Raw genomic sequence first — 21,352 nt, forward strand, 5'->3', positions numbered from 1 at the left:
TCTTAGAGAAGCACAGGAAAGGGCTTCCAGAAGTCTTTACTTGCAAATATGAAGTAGAAGAAGCTCTGGATATTCCCTACTGAATATTCCTCATCCCACGGTCACCAGAAAGATGGGGTGAAAGCTGGGGGAAAAGTAACGTTTTTGCACTCTACTTTTGTTGACAGTAAAAAGAAGCACACCAAACAGTTATCAATACAGCACATGCGGAGAGGATCCTTACTAAGCTTAATGGCATTTATTTTTAAATACTTCAAAAGGAAACCAGAATCCTGAAGTAGAAACATTTTGAATAAGAATCAGGAGAACAGGTATCAATATGGGGAATAAACAAAGAATGGCAAGGAGAACATGACTGAGGTGGCTCTGCTCTCATTCACCTGCCCACACCAAGTCTGGCCATCAGTGTCCCGGAGTTAAGTGATGCCCTATGACACTGATAAAGCTGCATTGCTCACTTCCAGCCATAGCAGGGATACAGTGAGTCAGCTACACAGATGAAAATCACAGACAGATTTGGTGAACAACTGTGCAAACAGGTCAAGTCACAGACAGCTGGATTTACACGAAAACATCCATCTGGTTTTTATTTGCAAAAAAATTAGTCAAGATATAGAAACAGCGTCTGTATTTTTCTAAGATGTAGAATGGAGATACTCAGCTTTACATTTATTTTTTAATTGGCTACAATGTAGCTTTGTGTATACTCCCGTTACTTTCTCCCTTGACAAGACCTTTAACAGCACTCTAATGTCCCCATACAACCCAGAATAGGCAACAACAAAGCTGCTAGCTGTATGGCATACATTGGCATCAGGCAAGGACATCAGTGGAAGAATACGTCACAGTGATTTATAAAAATATACATGATTTTCCTTGATCTGTTCCTGTGATATTTCTGCCAGTCTTCTAGTCCCTGCCCCCCTTGTTATTAAGCAATTGACTAAAATCAGGAGCATTTCATGCTAGTACAGAGCTTCATGTGACATCCGCATTGCAGCTACTGGCAGGACGGGGCTGCACCACAACCACCCTGTCATAGTGGTTGTTGGGAAGAGAAGGTGGCCATCGGGCCATGTGGCCACTAGAGGGTACAGCATGTGTGTGTGTGTGCACACGCATGTGGGTGGGGCTTAATATAGTTTCTCTTTTCAATTTTCCATTTGGGGATTTTCTTCCCCTGCCATAGGAAAGAGCCGAGGTGGTTCCCAAAGTCACAGCAGAAAGGGTCTGGGGAGTTACAGCTGGAAGATGTGGAAGCCAATCCTGCTTGCAAGGTGCAGTACACTGCCACAGGGAGTTTCTGTGCTAGACGCAGGAAGGGCTAATACAGCACAATGGAACAGTTGCAGCCTATTGTTAAACGTAAACCTACAACCCTAAAATAAAGACTTTGAAGAGAATAAGGAGAACAGGGAAGAATACAAGCAATGCAATAATTCTGGATAAATGTTCATGAGAATTCTACTTGGATGCCTCTTAAATAAATATCTATGAAAAGTGCTAAGTGATAAGAGGGAGATGGTATTATTATTATTACCTGAAAACATATTTGAATGAAAATAATTTAATAGGAAATGCTCATGTATATGTCAATTGACCCCATTAACTATATGAAAAGCGAGGCTTCCTGGGAAAGTACAAACCATTTCCTCTTTCCTACCATGCTATGGCTGTTAAGGCTACCTTAACATTCAGCGCTAAATGTACACTTCAAAGTAAGATTTTAAGGAAATGAACCAATCCTACACAAAACCCAATCTATTCCCACCCTGCTGTGATTCCATGATGTTTACTTGATCTTGCTCAGAGAAATGGAGCAGGTTCCCAGAATGATGTGTCACTAGGATACCTTCCAAGCTTATGTCTCTTGTGCTGTTGTGTGATGCTTTGCATCTACCAGCTATTGGCACAAAACAGAAAGAGAAAAAGAAGGGAATGACAGGCGGAGAAGCATGTACAGATATCAAAAGCATGAGTATTTATGAAGCAAAAGGAGAATTAGACTAGAAATTGCTGCACCTTGAAGTGCTGAATTGCAAGGTAAACAATTCTTTTAGACAATGTTGAAAATTTCAGATCTGTATTGGAAATTTCAGATCAATGACAGGACAAAGCCACCAGACCGCAAAGAAAGGGGCACAGTGAGGGAGAAAAATAGTAAATGAATTGTTTACCAATCAATTTACGTGCTTCTCGATATTTTTAATTAATAGTGGATCAAATCTTTAAGGTGCACATGCAAAAGTGTGTGTGCTAAATCTCATTACACTCACAAGGTCTGGGTTTGCATATATGCATATATCTACAGTCATTCACTTACATACCTCTGTGATGGGCACACATTCTACATACATAGGGTGGATACAAATAAATTAGATTGGCTAGACAGGAAGATAAGCAGAAGAGGCCAGAGAAGAATTGCATGGTCACCTGTACTCCTTACTTTCAGGTATTTGTGAGTTTAAGTCAAACCTTAATGACATATGAATGTTTATTTCGTATTTAGTGTTCAACAGAACTACCCATTAAGCAGGCCCATTATCAATACTTTCTATATTATACTCACTTCTATTGCGTACACCACTGCAGTCCTCCTGGATGGTGAAAGGGACTTGCTGGAAGGCCGTGATGGTTAAAGCATGGTCTCAATGCAGCCCTACCAGTTCCTCAGAGGTCCAAACATCTAAAAGAGCTGGGGGAGTTTCTGCACAGCTTACAAAGGAAGCATGAGGCCCAAGCTCCGTGTTTTATATCTTGATATCTAACTAGGTACTTATATGGCCGCCATCACTATAGCATCCAAGTGTCTCACAAACATTAATCACTTCTCCACCTCACGGGCGTATAGATTATTACCCCATGTTACAGATGGGAACTGAAGCACAAAAAAGCCAAAGTTCACACAAGAAGTTTGTGGTAGAGCTGAGAATTGAACCCAGGTCCCCTGAGTCCCAGTTCAATGCAAGACCAACCTTATTCTCTTCTTTGTAATACAAGATAGCCAGGCAGAAGAAAGGCAGTATAAAGATATGGGCTGGGTAAGCAATAACCTATACTAGGATGTTTGAAGGAGGGCTGAGAGACATTGCCATGAAACACACAACTACAAAGAGCACTGTATCGAGGCTTTATGGCACCATTTTAGTGTTCTGTAAGTGAAATGGATGAGGACTAGTTCTCCTTATTGGGACTGTGTTAGAGGCCATTAACAGGAACCTAAACACACTAGCCAGTAGTATGCAGCACTCCTTGTTAAATTTTTAAAACATACTTGGCCATCTGCTGGGAGCAGCTTTACTTGTCTGGTTTAGGGTATTGTTGTGAGCTGGCTGAAACCTTGTTATGAGTTGCTAAAACCACATTGAGATTGAGAGGTGTGAACACCCCCTTCAACTAACATGAGGCTAAGACCCCACCTAGGACAAAAGTAAAGTACCCCTGAGCCAATGGTCATCAGGCTGACATGGTTAAGACATGTCAGTTTCATAGCCAATGGTACACAAGGGAGCGATGTGGCCAGCATCATGTCCACCTGCCATAGTCTGCCCTAACCTGAAGGAGCAGGTACCATTTTGCAGCTGGGTAAACTGGAAGTCACCTTTCAGCATGAGATTGAGCAAGACTCAAACCCACTGCACCTGTGAATCCACCCAGCAGTTTTTGCTGAGTATTGTTTTAGGTAGGTGTGTGTGCAGAAAAACAGAACACAGGAACTGAGAACAAACAGAATAGAGAGAGAACCAAAAGCAAACAGCAAGAGAGTCAAGCAGTAACCTGTGGGCATAGTGTGACCCTGGGAAAAGCTAGAGAAAGAAACTGTCTTTCTGTTGGCTGGAGAGGCTCGAGGGCTGTAAGTTAAGAAACTGCTCCTTTTTGTTCTTGGTTACTCCTGCATTTGTAGAAGCAAGACTCCATACATTCCTTGTGTGACATAATGTACCTCAAAATAGCACCCTGTAACCCCCACATTCACCACTTCTATATGGTTATGATATTTGTACAAAGAATGCTTTCTAAGGTATCCTATGAAAAGTCATGATTTGCTGGAACTCGTTCTGTCAAAATATGTATATCATCATTGTATACGGAGTTATGAGATTTTGCTACATGGTTGTTACTGAAATATGTTATGAGTCTGGGAGATGCCCACATCTAGCTCTTCAGTGGCAACAAAATGGGTGACCCACACCCAGACAGGTTTTAAGCGACCATCACTAGCCATTGACCAGCAGGGGAACTGTAAACAAGAGATTTACAATTCAGTAAGAGACAGTTGCTCAAGCTCTACACAATAGGGATTGCTTAACTCCGGGACTCAGCAAAGTATCAGTGATGTTTGACTCCATGTTTGAGCCAGTATTTTTCCAGGCACATGAACTGAGAGTATAAAATAAGGGACAGTGGCATCATGAGTCCACTTCTCTCCTCCCCACCTACTCTGAAGGTATCAAGAACGTTTGGAAGAAAAGACTTAACTGTGGAGACTGATCCCACGCTGAGCCGGGAATTCAGCCTGTGTATTAAAAACGGTGAACTGCTTACAACGTCTAGTGGTGTGAGAAAAATCTCACTTAGTCTGATTCAAATCTCACTTAGTCTGATAAAGTTTAGGATTTGACTGTGATTTTATTTTATTACTCTTTTATTTCTTATGTAACGAACTCTGACCACTATCCTAACACTTATAATCACTTAAAATCTATCTTTCTGTAGTTAATAAACTTATTTGAATGTTTTAGCTTTACCAGTGAGTTTGTCTAAAGTGCTTGGGGAATCTGCTCAGATTACAAAGTGCATGCCCACTACCCTTTGGTGACGTGGCAAACTAATTAATGAGCTTGCACTGCTCAAGGGAAGGTCTTGAGCAGTGTAAGATGGTATATTTCTAGAATGCAAGGCTGGGGCTGGGGGGATTTGCTGGTGTCTCCCTGTGTAAAGTTCATGAGAAGCTGCGAGAGTCTGCATGTAACTTTGGGTGTGCCCTCACATGCTAATGGCTGTGTGAGAGCGAAGCCTGAAGGGGCTGCTTGTCACTAGCACAGCAGTGTGAGAGGTACCCTGATCCAGAGAGTTAAAGAGGACACAGAGGTCCCACAGTCCAGGTTGTACCCCGGGGTCTGTCACACCTTGTAAATAAACAAGACAGCATCAAAGAAAATACCAGACTCTATCAATTTCTACTTGCACCTGGAACATCCCCAGTGCTCTGAACTTTGTCTAGCCACTCGGGTCGAAAGGCAACAACACTACTAGTTCTCCTTATTGGGATGGAGTTACAGTAATATGCAGTTCTCCTTGTTAAATTTTTAAAACGTACTTGGCCATCTGGGAGCAGCCTTACTTATCTGGTTTAGGAGATAATCCTCTAGCTGGAGTGGAAGTGGAATTCTACTTGTGTGCATTCTACTTGGTGCTTTAACCACCCATCCCAAGGGCAGCAGAAATCAATCCAAACCTGAATGTTAAACCACGAATGTTTATCGAAAACAAGTCAAACATACGGAGTCCTAGAAACAAGAGTGTCTACTGCCTCTCTTAAGCTTGCTCTGTTTTGCTTTCTCACTTTTCCATTCACTGAGAGTTCAGTGGTGAGTTCTTGATATTTTATAGACTTCCATACAAACTGTTTGTACAATTTCTCCTCTGATTTCCTAATGGCAGGATCGTGCCCTGATCCTGTGTGTCTGTACGAGGGAAGACAGCCCCCTCCCCATCTGCTTAGGACCAAACCCAATTGCAGCTGGAGTGTGGGAGAGAGAGCAAGGGCTGTGTACCTGGTACCCCACTCGGTGAGCAAATGTTATGCTTGTATTCTCTTACTGGTGCTAAAGGTGAGTAATACAATCTCCCTAATGCTACTAATAGACAGGGATAGAATTACGTTGGAAGATACAAGTAGGGTGACCAGACAGCAAATGTGAAAAATCAGGGGGTGGGAGGTAATAGGAGCCTATATAAGAAAAAGACCCAAAAATCGGGACTGTCCCTATAAAATCGGGACATCTGGTCACGCTAGATACAAGGGTAATGCGGTTAGAAGAGGCTTCAATGCTCAAAGAGAGACATCTCCATTCAGACAAATATATTTCCACTTATGCCACATTCCTATCATCCCTGGATAAGGATACCCAAATACAGCGAAATACTGTTCCAGCAATTTGAGAAAAAGCTTCCACTAGGAAAACATTCCACTCCAGAACAATAATCCCATATATTATAAACTTTACATATGCATAACAACTGATATGTGGTCTCTACTACTATCCAGTAGTAGTATTCTCCAAGGAGTCTGACAAATTATTATAGATCTTTCTTTTCCTGGATCCATTCTGTTTTGCACTTTAACTCCATGAAACAGTTTGCCCAACACATGATCGCAAACTGTGATCTATTAGTTTACAAACATCTGACATATCTCTAGGCCCTTTCATAAATAATTGCATTATATTAGCCATGTTTCACTCTTCATGGATTGTGGCTGAACTGAGCATGCTCATAAAAGTGTCCATGAAAGCTTCTGCAATATTGATTTCTTCTTTCTTTAACACCTTGAGGCGTATGCTGGCTGGATGGCGCTGTATCACATTTAGGATTTATAAACCTTGCTTAACTATGTATCTCAATATCTCATATTCCATTCCCGTACATTTGATTTTTATTGTATTGTATTGTATTCTTCACAACCAGAGACACACACAGAGCCAGTCATGTAGTAGATCTCAATAAAACTCAAACACAAGGAACTGAACAAACAAAACTTCCCTCTGAAAAAGCACAAGACTCTCACTCGGGCAAAAACAATGCCATTATCAAGTCGAGTGAACATTCAATGATCATTACAATGGGCTGTCAGATGGCAGGTGAGGAAAAATAATACGTTGCATCTTTAGCTTGTTCTCCTGGTTCACAGGAACAAAAAGATCTACAACTGCTATAAGGTCACCCTCTTTGAGGAGGAGTCTCAGGCCTTGGAGCACACTGCTCTCTACCAGCCATGGGTGGTCAGGACAAGAAGGGATCAGCGTCCACTCAACTTCTGGAGAGTTTTCTTTCATCCAACAATAGTTTTAGTAATTTATGGACAATCCAGACCGATCCTGCTGTATTAATGAACTCCACATCTACATCCCCTTTCTCCAAGGATCTCAGAATGCTTTACAAACAGTTTTAAGCCTCAGTTCCATGTGAGTTTGTATTATCATGCTCATTGTATAGATATGGAAACTAAGGCAAAAAGATGCTATGTGACCTGCCATGGCTTCAAAGTGAGCAAGTGGCTGAGCCAGAGACAGAACTCCCAATTCCTAATCTGCAGCTCTAACCACTAGACCATGTTAAGCAGAGTATTTTCATTCTTTACCTCTTGTTTATTAGTGGTCTTCCTTTAACCATAGACCCACCTTTCTATATACTGCTTCATATACACTAATAACTGAATAGCCAACTCAATTTGCTAACTTCAATATTCCGTTAGATTTATTTCTGCACTCTTCTACCGCTCTCTCTGGTTTCTATATGGAAAACAAACCAAACATTTAATATTTTCCTCTCACTTTCTTTGAAGTAGGTGATTAAAGTTTTCAGCTCCACTTGTTTGTCTTTTTCTTGGTATTAGGGTTGCCAACTGTCTAATCACACAAACCCAAACATCCTTGCCCCGCCCCTTCCCTGAGGCCCCACCCCAACCACTTCATCCCCCCTCCCTCCGTTGCTTGCTCTCCCTCACCCTCGTTCACTTTCACGGGGTTAGGGCAGGGAGTTGGGGTGTGGACTGTAGGCTGGGGCCAAGGAGTTTGGAGCGTGGGAGGGGGCTCCGGGCTGAGCCTGGGGCAGGGGGTTGGGATGCGGGAGAGGGTGAGGGTGAGGGATACAAGCTCTGGGAGGGAGTTTGGATGCTGGAGGGGGATTAGGGTGCGGGAGAGGGTGATGGGTGCAAACTCTGGGAGGGAGTTTGGGTGTAGGAGGGGGCTCAGGGCTGGGGTGCAGGAGGGGTGCGGGCTCTGGGAGGGAGTTTGGGTGCTTACCTCAGGTGGCTCCCGGGCGGCAGCGCAGCAGAGCTAAGGCAGGCTCCCTGCCTGCCCTGGCCCCACGCCGCTCCTGGAAGCAGCCAGCATGTCCCTGCGGCCCCTGGAGGGGAGCCAGGCAGGCTCCGTGCGCTGCCCGTGCCCGCAAGCGCAGCCCCTGCAGCTCCCCATTGGCCACAGTTTCTGGCCAATGGGAGCTGTGGAGTCAGCACTCGGGGCAGCATGCAGAGACCCCCTGCCCCTCCTACCCCCAGGGGCCGCAGGGACATGCCGGCTGCTTCCGGAAGGGGCGCGGGACCAGGGCAGGCAGGGAGCCTGCCTTAGCCCCGCTGCACCATCTGACTTTTAGCAGCCTAAAATCTCTCAGTTTGGCTTCAGTAGCCTCCAGGAGATAGAGTTCAATTCCGGGAGACTCCCAGCGAAACTGTGAGGGTGGCAACCCTACTTGGTATTTCAAGATTAGGGGGAGAAATTAAATTACTTCAAAGTCAAGATGCCACCACAATCTAATGATTTTTTAGGCCAATGAATGCTTAACTTTCTCTACACTTACAGTCTAACAATACCTAATATTAAAAGTAAGTACATTTTATAATGATGTTTGGCTTATTGGTCAGCTGAGGACCAGAAGGTTAGACTAAATTCCTAACCAATACTCAGAAAGGTCTTGAGAACATGACCTATGAAGGAAGGCTGAAAGAATTGGGTTTGTTTAGTTTGGAAAAGAGAAGACTGAGAGGGGACATGATAGCAGTTTTCAGGTATCTAAAAGGGTGTCATAAGGAGGAGGGAGAAAATTTGTTCACCTTAGCCTCTAAGGACAGAACAAGAAGCAATGGGCTTAAACTGCAGCAAGGGAGGTTTAGGTTGGACATTAGGAAAAAGTTCCTAACTGTCAGGGTGGTTAAACACTGGAATAAATTGCCTAGGGAGGTTGTAGAATCTCCATCCCTGGAGATATTTAAGAGTAGGTTAGATAAATGTCTATCAGGGATGGTCTAGACAGTATTTGGTCCTGCCATGAGAGCAAGGGACTGGACTCGATGACCTCTCGAGGTCCCTTCCAGTCCTAGAATCTATGAATACAGAGTAGTGAAAACAAATTAAGATCATATGTAGTATCTTGGCTTGTATTACAAGTTATTGTACCAGTTTCTTCCAGTTAATATCCTGTATTAAAAAGAATGTATTCAGCTAAACTAGGGCCAAGGAAGGATAATACAGCTCCATTCAAACAGTTGATTAAGCTTATTTAAGGCTTGAATGTAATAGTCAAATTTACAATGAAACGGTCTTAAAGCTTCACTGCATTGTGTAATCATTGATGCAGATCACTGAATTGTCCTTTCAATAACAATAAGATTTCTAAGAGGGCTCTAACGGTACCTTGAGATATTTGTCATAGTGGATTAGATTCAAAATAAGATAAGTATTCTGTCCACACCAAAAAAAAAAAAAAAATTAAAGAAAAAGAAGCCACAGTGGGTTTTTGGCAGAACACACTAGACTCCATTCATCCTTCTTGTAATCTACAAGAAATCTAATCCCGGGGACTAATATACCAGGCATGATACCATGCCAGGCAATCCAAAGAATTTAATTCTCCAGAGAGATTCAATTTAATTACAAGCATAAAGTCCCCATGGGAGAAAAAGGGCAAATTTGAACTGGAAACATTTAATTTTTACCTGGTAAAGTTAAAGTTTATAGTGAAAAACTTCTGACTCACTGTTAAAGAAGAAATATGGAGATCATAACAAGTAGCCTGTGCACATGGAAAATTCACAGGTTGGAACAACAACAACAACTGGGACAGAAATAGAGGAATTCCCCATTTCTCCTTTTGTCACTGTCTTGAGAACAGCTCACTGGTGGCTCAGAGACCATGCCGCTTCATAGTAGTCTTGAGATCAAACTACAGACAATACTTCCCTCAGAGAGAATGCTTCCCTCTACCAAGCGCCCTGAAACATGCATTCTAAAAAATACCCAACACTGGATGCCAACAATCTAACTATTGGCTAGTCTCCTACCTCTCTTTCTCAGGCAAAATTATCAAGAGGGTGGCAGAGAGCAGTTTCCAACAGAACCTCACCTTCAGCAATATGCTTCACAGTCTGGCTTCAGGCCAGGTCATGGCACAAAAAAAGACAGTTACCTTTTCTGTAACTGGTGTTCTTCGAGATGTGTAGTTCATGTCCATTCCATATTAGGTGTGTGTGTTTGCCACATGCACCGGTGCCGGAAGTTTTCCCCTCAGCAGTATCCATAGGGGACTGGCTCTGGCACCCTCTGGAGTAGCGCCCGCATGGTGCGATATAAGGGGTGCCAGCTCCCCCCACCCTCAGTTCCTTCTTGCCGGAAACTCCGACAGTGGGGAAGGAGGGTGGGTCGTGGAATGGACATGAGCAACACATCTCGAAGAACACCAGTTACAGAAAAGGTAACTGTCTTTTCGTCTTCGAGTGCTTGCTCATGTCCATTCCATATGAGGTGACTCCAAAGCAGTACCCCTGGAGGTGGGTAGGAGTTCATAGACGTGTAGATTGCAACACTGCTCCGCTGAACTCAGCATCGTCTCTGGCCTACTGAATGATGGCATAATGAGCGGTAAACCTGTGAACAGAGGACCATGTTACGACTCTACAGATGTCCTGGATAGGGATGTGCGCCAAGAAGGCAACAAAAGACGCCTGTGCTCACGTCAAGTGGGATCTGACAATCGGCGGCGGTGGCAGAACCCCTGCCAGGTTGAAACAGGTCCATATACATGAGATAATCCAATTAGAAATCCTCTGTGAGGACACTGGGTGACCTTTCATCCTATCTGCTGTAGCAATGAAGAGTTGAGTTGATTTTTTAAAAGGTTTGGTACAACGCCAAGGCCCTCCGCATGGCTCATGGATGGCACCGGGGGAGCACTGCGCACAGAGGCTGTGGTGCTCGGTGCGGAGTCGGTCCTCTGCTCCGGTGCCGGAGTGAGCGCCGACTCCATTAGGAGCGCTCTTAGATGGATATCATGCTCCTTCTTCGTCCTAGGTTTGAAGGACTTGCAGATATGGCACTTGTCACTTATGTGCCCTTCGCCTAAGTACTTTAGACAGCTGGTATGGGGATTGCTGATGGGTATAGGCCGTTTGCAGCGATCACAGGGCTTAAAGCTTGGGGACCGGGGCATGCCCCGACCCCAAGCTGGGTCCCGTTCGGGACTAACAAAGAGTTTGAGAATACTACTAAGGGTAACTAAGAAAACTACTAACTACGTATAACTATTTTACAGGATTTCAAAGTTTGTAAGATCAGAGATGGAATCAATGCTAGCCGAAGCAGCAGATGTTCCAGCACTGTCACTGGCGGCAAGAAGGAACTGAGGGTAGGGGGAGCCGGCAGCACCCCTTATACCGCACAATGTGGGTACCACTCCAGAGGACACCAGAGCCAGTCCCCTACGGATACTGCTGAGGGGAAAACTTCTGGCACTGGTGCACGTGACAAGCACACATACCTAATATGGAGTGGACATAAGCAAGCACTCGAAGAAGAACAGTGCTTGTTGCTCTGTTTAACAACCTCCGCATAGTGAAGGATAGAGGTGAATCAATGATGCTGATACTCTAATCTAGTCTATTCAGGTTCTTGCACTGCATGCATCACTATGGAATCTGAGTGCCTCATGCTATTCTACCTTCTACACTATCAGCAGGGGGACATTCCGTTAAAGCTTCCTGGCGAGATAGGTTTTGCTGCATAAGCCCAACTGTTTGGTGTAAACCTCTATGAAAAGGCTCCTTTACAGGTAGCATGAATCTCCATTTAGTATTCCAGAAAGGAGGAGTTTACACAGATTCTCCTTTTATAGCAGCAAGGCAGTCTTAGCAATTACACCTACCAATATTCTTTCATTTCAGTGAGGGAACTTTTTTTTTTTTTTTTAAATTTTTAACAAATCACCTTATTTTTCATGTTGTATACATAGATTTCATGAATAAAGAATCTGCAGAAGAAGAAGAATCCCATTCAAATCCTAACTGGAAATCAAGAAAAACTGGTTGGGCTGAAGTTTGGGTCAGTTTTTATTTTATCCTAACAACAGGATCATCAATTCAGTATCTAAATGCACAGGTTGCAATTAGACTAGAAAGAGGAACTCATGGAATTCTAGAGAGACATTTTGAAAATATTCTACTGTACGGTGATGGGTTTTCCTGATTCCAGATGGCAGTCTCCAGAGCCAGTGGCATGAGATGCTTTGGACACTTCTAATGTTGGGGGTTAATCCTTACAAAGAATTTCCATATACCTAAAGCCAGCGGTCAATGGCATGACATTTTGCATTTCTATAGCCCTTTCATCTAAGGATTTTATTAATTAGGCCTCAGAATGCCCATGTGAGATAGTTAAGTAGCAGGCGAAAAGAATATTTTTATTATCTATCATTTAAGGAAGGCCAGGACCAACATTCCAAACAAGGTTCCTGTCTCCAAGATCGTATAATCGAAGTAAGTTTATCCTGGGGGACATGGCGTAAGATCAGATAATTAGGGGAAATGTCATTTTGTTTAGGCACGGGGGACAGGATCCTGTTCAGGATAACAGAGTTGTGGATAACTGCGGTTGTACCATCATCAGGTTTGTCCATTGGTTCATATCAATCCATTGCCACGTTTTAATTTTTGTAAATGTCATGTTTACATATATGTGGATTGTTGCTGTTGCTCCTGTTTATCTTATGTGATTGTAGCATCACACAAACTCAGTATGAGGGATGTCTCTCACTTTTAAAGTTTAGACCATGTCTACACTAGCGAGCTTACAGCGGCATAGCTGTACCGATGCAGCTTGTGTAGCCGCTCTATGCCGATGGGAGAGAGCTCTCCTGTCGACATAATTAAACCACTTCCAATGAGCAGCAGTAGCTGTGTGGGCAGGAAAGAGTCTCCTACCATCATAATGCTGCCGACACCGGCGCTTCTGATTCAATTTCCCCCCCAGGCCCAAGTCAGTGAAAAGTCTTAGGGAATGTTACATACGAGGTGCGATTGCTCCCTGGGGAAGTTCACAAGGCTCACAAAGGTGTGGAATTGCTGGGGTTCTGCTACACTCTGCATGGGGAGAAAAAACACAGAGACACAGCAGAGGGATGCTGTCACACTGTATGCCACAGAGCACTGCTGTATGGTAGCTCTACCCATGGTAACGCAGGGGTCGATGAGGGGAGTTGTCAGTAGGTCCCACCAACACTGCAGGTCCACTGGCCAAATATCGAATACAAAAGGCATGTTACATTGTAGACTGCGGCCACTACTCCAACTTGGAGACTGCCATAGTGGCCATATCGTGGTAACACTACTACTTTGTACCCTGGCTCCAAGCTGGTTTATGCAGGCTCTGCATGGGACTCAGAATTTGGCTAAACTAAAGAAATGGGTTCCAGTAAAAGGATCACTCAGGGCTAACTAGAGAACGGCAGTGCTGGCTCTGCTGACAGACCTGTCAATTCTTCAGAAAGAAAATGAGGGCAATATATACTGTCCAAAGGAGCTGGGGCTTTCTTCTCCCAGCTTCCCATGTTCCACTCATCCTTCTGATAGTCACTGCAATGAGAAGGAGGACAGCTGGGGGGCTAGGAGAGGATGGCAGAACAGTGTCACAGTACACAGGGAGGAGGAGGCAGTGCTGTAACATGTGAGTTAAATGCAGTGCTGAACCCAGGGGAAGGAGACAGTCCCAAGGACCCCTAACTTACAGCAGCTTCCCAAAGAATAGCCAGAGTTCTCCAGCCATCTCCTTTCCTCACCACACAGACAGACACACCCCATGCCGGGAGCTGCACAGGGCCAGCCCCACTCTGCACAGTAAACAACCCTGTGCTAGGTATTCCTAGATAACCGGTTAAACTGGCTTTCCAATCCCCTTCACAAGAGCTCAGACTCCTTGAAGGGATTGCAGGGGAGTGTAAAACAGGCCAGTGGCGTTGCAGCTAATGTACGTGATAAGAGAATTGGCTGACTCAGCAAATTCTGGATCCTATTTACTTTACCATGGCGGAGCTGGTGTGCCTGTTAATTTCTCACAGCACCAGGGTGGAAGCACTGGTTGGAAAAGAAAAAGTTGATTTTGCAATTGGTAGTCAGAGCAAACACAGAAAAGAGCAAGAATGCTAGAAAATTAGGAAAATACCCTCCAAAACGTTTCTGAATCATGCTAGGAAGGGAAAAAAATCCCTGAAGCCAAGAGACCACAACTAAACTGAGTGAGGGTTAACTTTCCAACCTCTTACTTCCAGTATGTGGAAACCAATGCAAATTAATTTTATCATCTTACAACTTGTGGGCACACAGTGTTATATGCAGCCACTATCCTATTAACAATGGGCCCTTAACCAGGTTCAGTGACATCTAGATTGCAAAAGCTGTAAACACTCCACATTAAACATATTTAGCACAGCCAACAGCTTTCAGCTAACAAGCAATCAACTGAGTGCATCTTGTGAAACCTGCAATTAGACTGGTGAAAACCATCTGCCCAGCAGACTGGATAAGCAGATGCCTTTGAATGATACAAGCCATAATACATGACTTGTTGTCTACAGATCATACAGAAAAGGTTATTGAAAACTGCAGTTCTTGACATGAGGGAGATTTAGTGGTTACGGCATTAACCTAGGACTTGGGAAACCCAGGTTCAAGTCCTTGCTCCACCAGACTTCTTGTGTGACCTTGGGCAAGTCACTTAGTCTCTCTGTGCCTCAGTTCCCCCTCTGTAACATGGCAGTAATATCACTTCCCTGCCTCACAGTGGTGTTATGAGCACACAAACATTAAAGACCAGGAGGTGCTCAGATATTCCGGTAAAGGAGGCTATAAACACCACAGACGGACAGACAATTTGTGAACCGAGTGCCTGGGTTTGTGGATAGCAGGTGCCAGAGGAGAATTCACAGTGATGTTCTCTATGGAAGATACCAGCTGTATCCCTTCCTGCATTTTCTGGCTAGGGGAGTAGAGCAAATCGATACAGACTGGATCAATGGTGTGCAGTGAATGAGGCACGAGAGCACAAATTGAAGAGCAAGGATAACAAAAATACTGAAGCACTGTTCAACCTTTGTACTGATTAGCAATGTGATAAAACTTTTTGCAATAAATGGGTTCAGAATGAGTGAAAACGGAATCATAAAACTGAGGGCTAAATGAGAAAGTTATTTTTAACTCAGATTTTCACCTAGATAGGTGAGCGTTTACATTTTGTTCCATCCACCAGTTAGGGAGAAGTCAGGCTTCTATAAAGAGTTTTATTGCTTTTTCCACTGGAAACTGGGTTCAGATGTTTTTGTCGTCCTAGCTAATTCATTTTCATATGAAAATCCCTCCAAAGATGGTGGTTTTTAGCTAACAAACAGAGAAGTGAAGCTTGCATTTGTTATTGTCTTATTTATGCAAAACATACTTAGTGCTTACAGCAGTGAGGCATGTTTCATCTTCCAAGCACCCTGTAATGCACAGAAAGAAAAATGCTGCTGTTACAGGGGACTTCAGTTTGAGAGACACATGCTGGAGGTCTCATGTAGCCATCAGTGAAACATCATTAGAGCTTCTAAAAATTATGGATGATAATTTTCTAACATAAAAGGCATAGCACCCAACCCAAGTACTATTTTGGACTTCATTATGATACATAAGGATGAATTCATCACTGGACTGGAAGTTGGTGGTTGCCTAGGAACCAGGGATCATGACCTGATTACGTTCAATATGGGCAAACAGAGGACAGTCCCAACTAGTTATATATATATACATATACATATATACATACATATATACATATACATATATACATACATATATACATATATACATACACACACACACACTTTTCTTACTTGGGTACTTCAAAAGGGCTAATTTCCCAAAGCTGAGGAAAATTATGAGTGAAATTGAGTGGGAGGAAATTGTAGACAGAAAAATGTGAATGAAAACTGGAAGTTCTTTAAGAAGAGTTTATTAGATGGCCAAAAAGCCACAAATCCAGAACCAAGAAAGAGGACAGCGTTGGCTAAACGCCTATCCTGGTTAGTGGTGAAGTGAAGGCAGCATTAAGAAATAAAATAAATATATATTTATATATATATATATATATATAACAAAAGGAAAAAAGGGGAAATAGATGGCAATCAATATAAATTGGAAGTTATTTAGTTTAGAAAATTGATAACGGACGCTAACGATATCAAGGAAAAATCCAGGCTGGCAGAGCTAAGGACAATAAGAAGGATTTTTTAAAGTTTATTAGGAACAAAAGAATTCTTAGCAACAGCATAGGCCCTGTACTTGATGGAGATAGTAACATTTTTATTAATGACATAGAAAAGGCAGAAATATTCAGTAAATATTTACGTTCTGTATTTGGAAATAAGTAGGATGATGTACTCATATCACATGAGAATGATGAAGTACTTTCCAGTCCACTAGTAATTAAAGAGGACGTTAAACAATATCTACAAGGGATAAACATTTTTAAATCAGAAGGCCCAGATAACTTGAACCCAAGAGTCCTAAAAGTCTTGGTTGAGGAGATCTGTCTCACTGGTGTTCATTTTTAATCAGTCTTGGACATTCCAGAAGACTAGAAGAGTACTAATCTTGTGCCAAGATTCATAAAGGGCAAGTGGGATGACCCAGGTAACTACACCTCTACCTCGATATAATGCTATCCTCGGGAACCAAAAAATCTTACTGCGTTATAGGTGAAACCGCATTATATCGAACTTGCGTTATATCGAACTTGCTTTGATCCACCGGAGTGCGCAGCCCCGCTCCCCCGGAGCACTGCTTTACCGTGTTATATCCAAATTCGTGTTATATCGGGTCGCGTTATATCGGGGTAGAGGTGTATAGGAAAGTTAGCCAGATATCAATCCTTGGCAAAATAACGCAAAAGCTGACATAGGGTTCAACGGATAAAAAATTAAAGGACAGGAATATAATTAATGGCAGCCAACGCAGTATTATGGAAAATAGGTCTTGTCCAGGGCCGGCTCCAGCATTTCTGCCGCCCCAAGCAAAAAAAAAAAAAAAAAAAAAGCCGCGATCGCAATTGCGACCAGCGGCGGCAATTGGGGGGGGAAAAAAGCCGCGATCGGCGGCGGCAGTTCGGCGGCAGGTCCTTCGCTCCTTGAGGGAGTGAGGGACCTGCCGCCCCCGAATTGCCGCACGTGCCGCCCCTCTCCCTTGGCCGCCCCAAGCACCTGCTTGTTAAGCTGGTGCCTGGAGCCGGCCCTGGTCTTGTCAAACAAACCTGATTTCATTCTTTGAGGAGGTTACAAGTTTGGTTGATAAAGGTACCGGTAACTGCTCAAATATAATATACTTTGACTTTGTACCACATTACATTTTGATTAAAAATTAGCACTATACAATATTAATAAAGCATAAGATACACTGATTAAGAACTGGCTGACAAACCTAAAAAAGGAGTTGTTGATAGGGAGTCATCATCAGCAAGTTGGGATGTCTAGTGGGGTTCCGCCAGGATCGGTACTAGACCTGATGCTATTTAATACTTTCATCAACGATCTGGGAGTAAATATAAAATCACTGCTGATAAAATTTGCAGATGACACAAAAATTGATGGAAAGGTAAATAACGATGAGGATAGGGCAGGCATACAGAGTGACCTGGACTAATTGGTAAGCTGGGACAATTTAAACAAAATGCATTTTAATACAGCCAAATGCAAAGATACACCTCTGGGAACAAGGAATGCAGGCCGGCCACACTGACAGAGAGGGGGATTGTATTCTGGAAAGCAGTGACTCTGAAAAGGATTTAGGGGTCATAGTGGACAAGCAACTCAACATGAGCTCCCAGTGTGATGCTGTGGCAAAAAGGGCTAATGCAATCCTTGGATGTATAAACAAGGGAGAAGGAAGATGAATTTACCTCTGTAAACCGGCTATTTCACTATAGAGCATTTAATAGAAATATCAAAATCAGCAAGCTAATGTGCTTATCCATGGATACTGGAGGCAGTGGTATATATCAGGGCAGGAGGGAGTGGGGTAAGTTTCTGCTGTGATGGGGAATGAGGAAGTCAAGTTCCTCCCTGTAAATTTCAGGTTACTTCCAATGAGGAAGAAGGCAAAGGGAGATGCATTTACCCCACTGCCAAAAGGCTCAACTTCTTGGGTGCCCAAAAGCTAAGTAGACTCCTTTGCTTTTCCAAGTACTAAAAGTCCCAACTGTCCCATACCCAGCTGACAAAAGCAATTGCTTCACCTCTGACAGTTTGTACAGTGTTTTAAGAATACATAATAGCAAAAATCTGCTTTAAACATTAAAAATTTGGGGCAGCATAAAATAAATCAAATTTTATGTAAAAAAATAAAGAATGATATACTGATTATTCCCTTCCATATTTAATTCAGTAGGTTTTTTTCATTTACTTAAATATGCCTCAGAATTTCCACCCTGATACAGAATTCAGCTTCTCAGAGCCATAAAACATAGGGCTAGAGAGAATCTAGGTCCACTTTACCACAGAGTTCACAGGTAAGTCAGTGGTGAAAGCAAAATATACACTGGCAACTGACACACTATTTACCACCTACATGTACGTGAGTATTATGGAAAACATATGCTTATCCACTATTTACCAGTTCCATGATTGGCATTAAATATACATGCATATGCAAACATTTCTGAAAATTTTACTAGACAGGTGTCTGCATCACAATTATTTCCTTGTTGTCAGTCCCAGGAGAGAGGCCAAGAACTGAATGGTTGCTGGAGAATGAACTCCCCCTTTGGCCCTTAGAGATCTTCACATTAGGGTTGAAGCACTGACAGTGCGCATGGGATGATCTGCACTGCCACTGTGTATGCTATACCAGTTTCTCTAGATAAATGGAAATCAGAAAAGAATCTAAATATGATTAATTTGAGAGGGGAAAGGAATTGTGTTTAGACTGTTTAATCCCCAAGGCTGTCAGTACAGTACCTTTCATGAGCAACAGTTACTCAATTAAAAATAAATAAATAAATAGCCAAAGAAATCGTAATAGAAAATATTTTCACTTTCAAAGACTCTGAAATAAAAAGGTAAGCTACTGAACAACTAAATAAGCTGAAGTCCATCTATAGCATCCAGTAACTTTGGCCCCAATCCTTTAATTAGCTCCATACAGGCACACCCCTACACTCAGAGAACCCCACTGAAGTCAATGGGTTTGTGGGTGGTAGAGTTCATTATAGGCTTGAGGCCTCTGTACATAACAAAAGGATGTAAATTTCACAGGTCCTCTCTGTGCAGTTGACATTCTTTGTGATGGTGTTAAGGGAAAAGTGTTGTGTCATCATGGTTACATGGTTAAGAACACTGGCATCACAATGAAAGTAAAATGGTATATGTAAATACAACATTAGCACCTTACCAGGCCTGATTGCATACCTCAAACCAAATAATCTAACCAGCCTGCAGTGTATAGGTTAATTATTCCCCTGAAATCTATCCAACAAATAAATAAAAGGCCTCCATTGTCACAGGTAGATTCAGAGGGTGCAAGTAACCTGTGAATATATTTGTGAATGTTTAACAGAATCTGTCAGATGTAGTATCTATCTCACACATCACTGTGGCCTCTCCAAGAGTAGATAATTGAGAAAGAGCAAATAGAGAACAAAGAAAACATGAGGCCTATGTTTGCTTCTTTTAGGCTTTGTCTACATGGGGGTATTTAAGGCCAGGTCTACACAGTTTTTGGACCAGTGTAACTATTACAGTCTCTTCATACAGGATTTATACCAGTACTGTATAACTGTGTCCACACTAGGGGGACCGTACTACTTTAAGTTAAAGGAGTGCAACTTTTGTGTGCAGACAAGGTCTTAAAATAAACAAAATCCCAGTACGAACTATGGGAGCCCTAATGTACATCAATCAATCCTTAACTAACAGGGAAGCCACTGGAGCTTTGTCCACATGAGGGCTCATCCCAGAACAGGTGTCAGTACTAGTGGAATTATTAGGAAAATTCCAAAGTGCAGACATAGCCTATGTGGTATGCTGGAGACCATCACAGGAGATGGTAACAGGGAAGTATTTGGTGGATGGAAAGGTCAGATTGGGTTGAGGAGTTTGGACTCTGGAGAAGAGTCTTGGCAGTTAAAAGAACAGGAGTACTTGTGGCACCTTAGAGACTAACAAATTTATTAGAGCATAAGCTTTCGTGGGCTACAGCCCACTTCTTCGGATGCATCCGAAGAAGTGGGCTGTAGCCCACGAAAGCTTATGCTCTAATAAATTTGTTAGTCTCTAAGGTGCCACAAGTACTCCTGTTCTTTTTGCGGATACAGACTAACACGGCTGCTACTCTGAAACTTGGCAGTTAAAGAGATTGGGTGAGGTTTGTCATAGGGTGTGTTTAAGAACCAGAGGAAGGGTGATTGGTTTATGAAATCACAAAAGTCAGAAGATTACATTCTGAGCAATTGGGCGGGGAGGGGAGAAAGTGGGGAGAGAGAGAAACAGAATGTTTTAAATTTTTTGTTTTTTAAAAACACCAATTTAACAAAAGCTTGAGAAAAGCACCTAGGAGAAAAGCGCTCTAAAAATTTCAATAACCTTCCCCTTCAGACTGAGAACAAAGAACTCCCACTCCATTTTTCCAGTCCTCTTAGAAGGCCTCCAGAAAACAACCACCACCGCCACAGGGGAGATAAAACTTGACACTTACTGCTTTTTTTTTTTTTTTTTTTTTTTTTGGTGATGGGTGGGGGGAGAAGGAATGAAAGAAGACTAAAAAGGGCACAATCAACATTTTTCCTTTGCAGAGCAACTTTACAAATGAGCTAAGGCCCACAACATAGCAGCTATACGTATAGGAGACAGGCCAACACAGATGACTAAATATTATGGGGCTTCACTAAATCCAGAATGAAAGTCCCAATTTCAACAAAACAGGTCTCAATACCAGGACACCCACCTAACTGGGATGTATATTCACCCCATCTGTAACAGGCTAACACCTGACTTGATGTGGCTGTGCTCAGAACTTGATTTGCAGTAGGTACCCCAAAATGTTGGCTATAACCTGATTAGTGTAAATTTTGGTTCCATGTGATTTATTCAGAAATCAGTTTTACTTAGGTTGCTGCACATACAAAATATACTGGCAGAAAAAGCTGAGCCCTATAATGCCACAGCAACACTATTCTTACACACTTTGGGTAGAAAAAGCCTGAGGGTCAAAAAGAGCATTTGCAGCATATATTTTAAAAATAGCCTTTCACGCTGCATTGTTTGCTTGGAGAGAGTGTCCATGAAA

The 21,352-nt window shown here is 42.8% G+C and overlaps 1 protein-coding gene across 1 annotated transcript in view; it reads right to left on the reverse strand.

Annotated features, from left to right (window-relative positions):
- RABGAP1L (RAB GTPase activating protein 1 like) overlaps positions 1 to 21,352 on the reverse strand; it is a 525,385-nt gene that overhangs the window by 19,961 nt on the left and 484,072 nt on the right. The gene's annotated exons all lie outside the window — the stretch shown is intronic.

The sequence above is a fragment of the Emys orbicularis genome, chromosome 8 (assembly GCF_028017835.1).
Source record: "Emys orbicularis isolate rEmyOrb1 chromosome 8, rEmyOrb1.hap1, whole genome shotgun sequence".
Taxonomy (NCBI): domain Eukaryota; kingdom Metazoa; phylum Chordata; order Testudines; family Emydidae; genus Emys; species Emys orbicularis.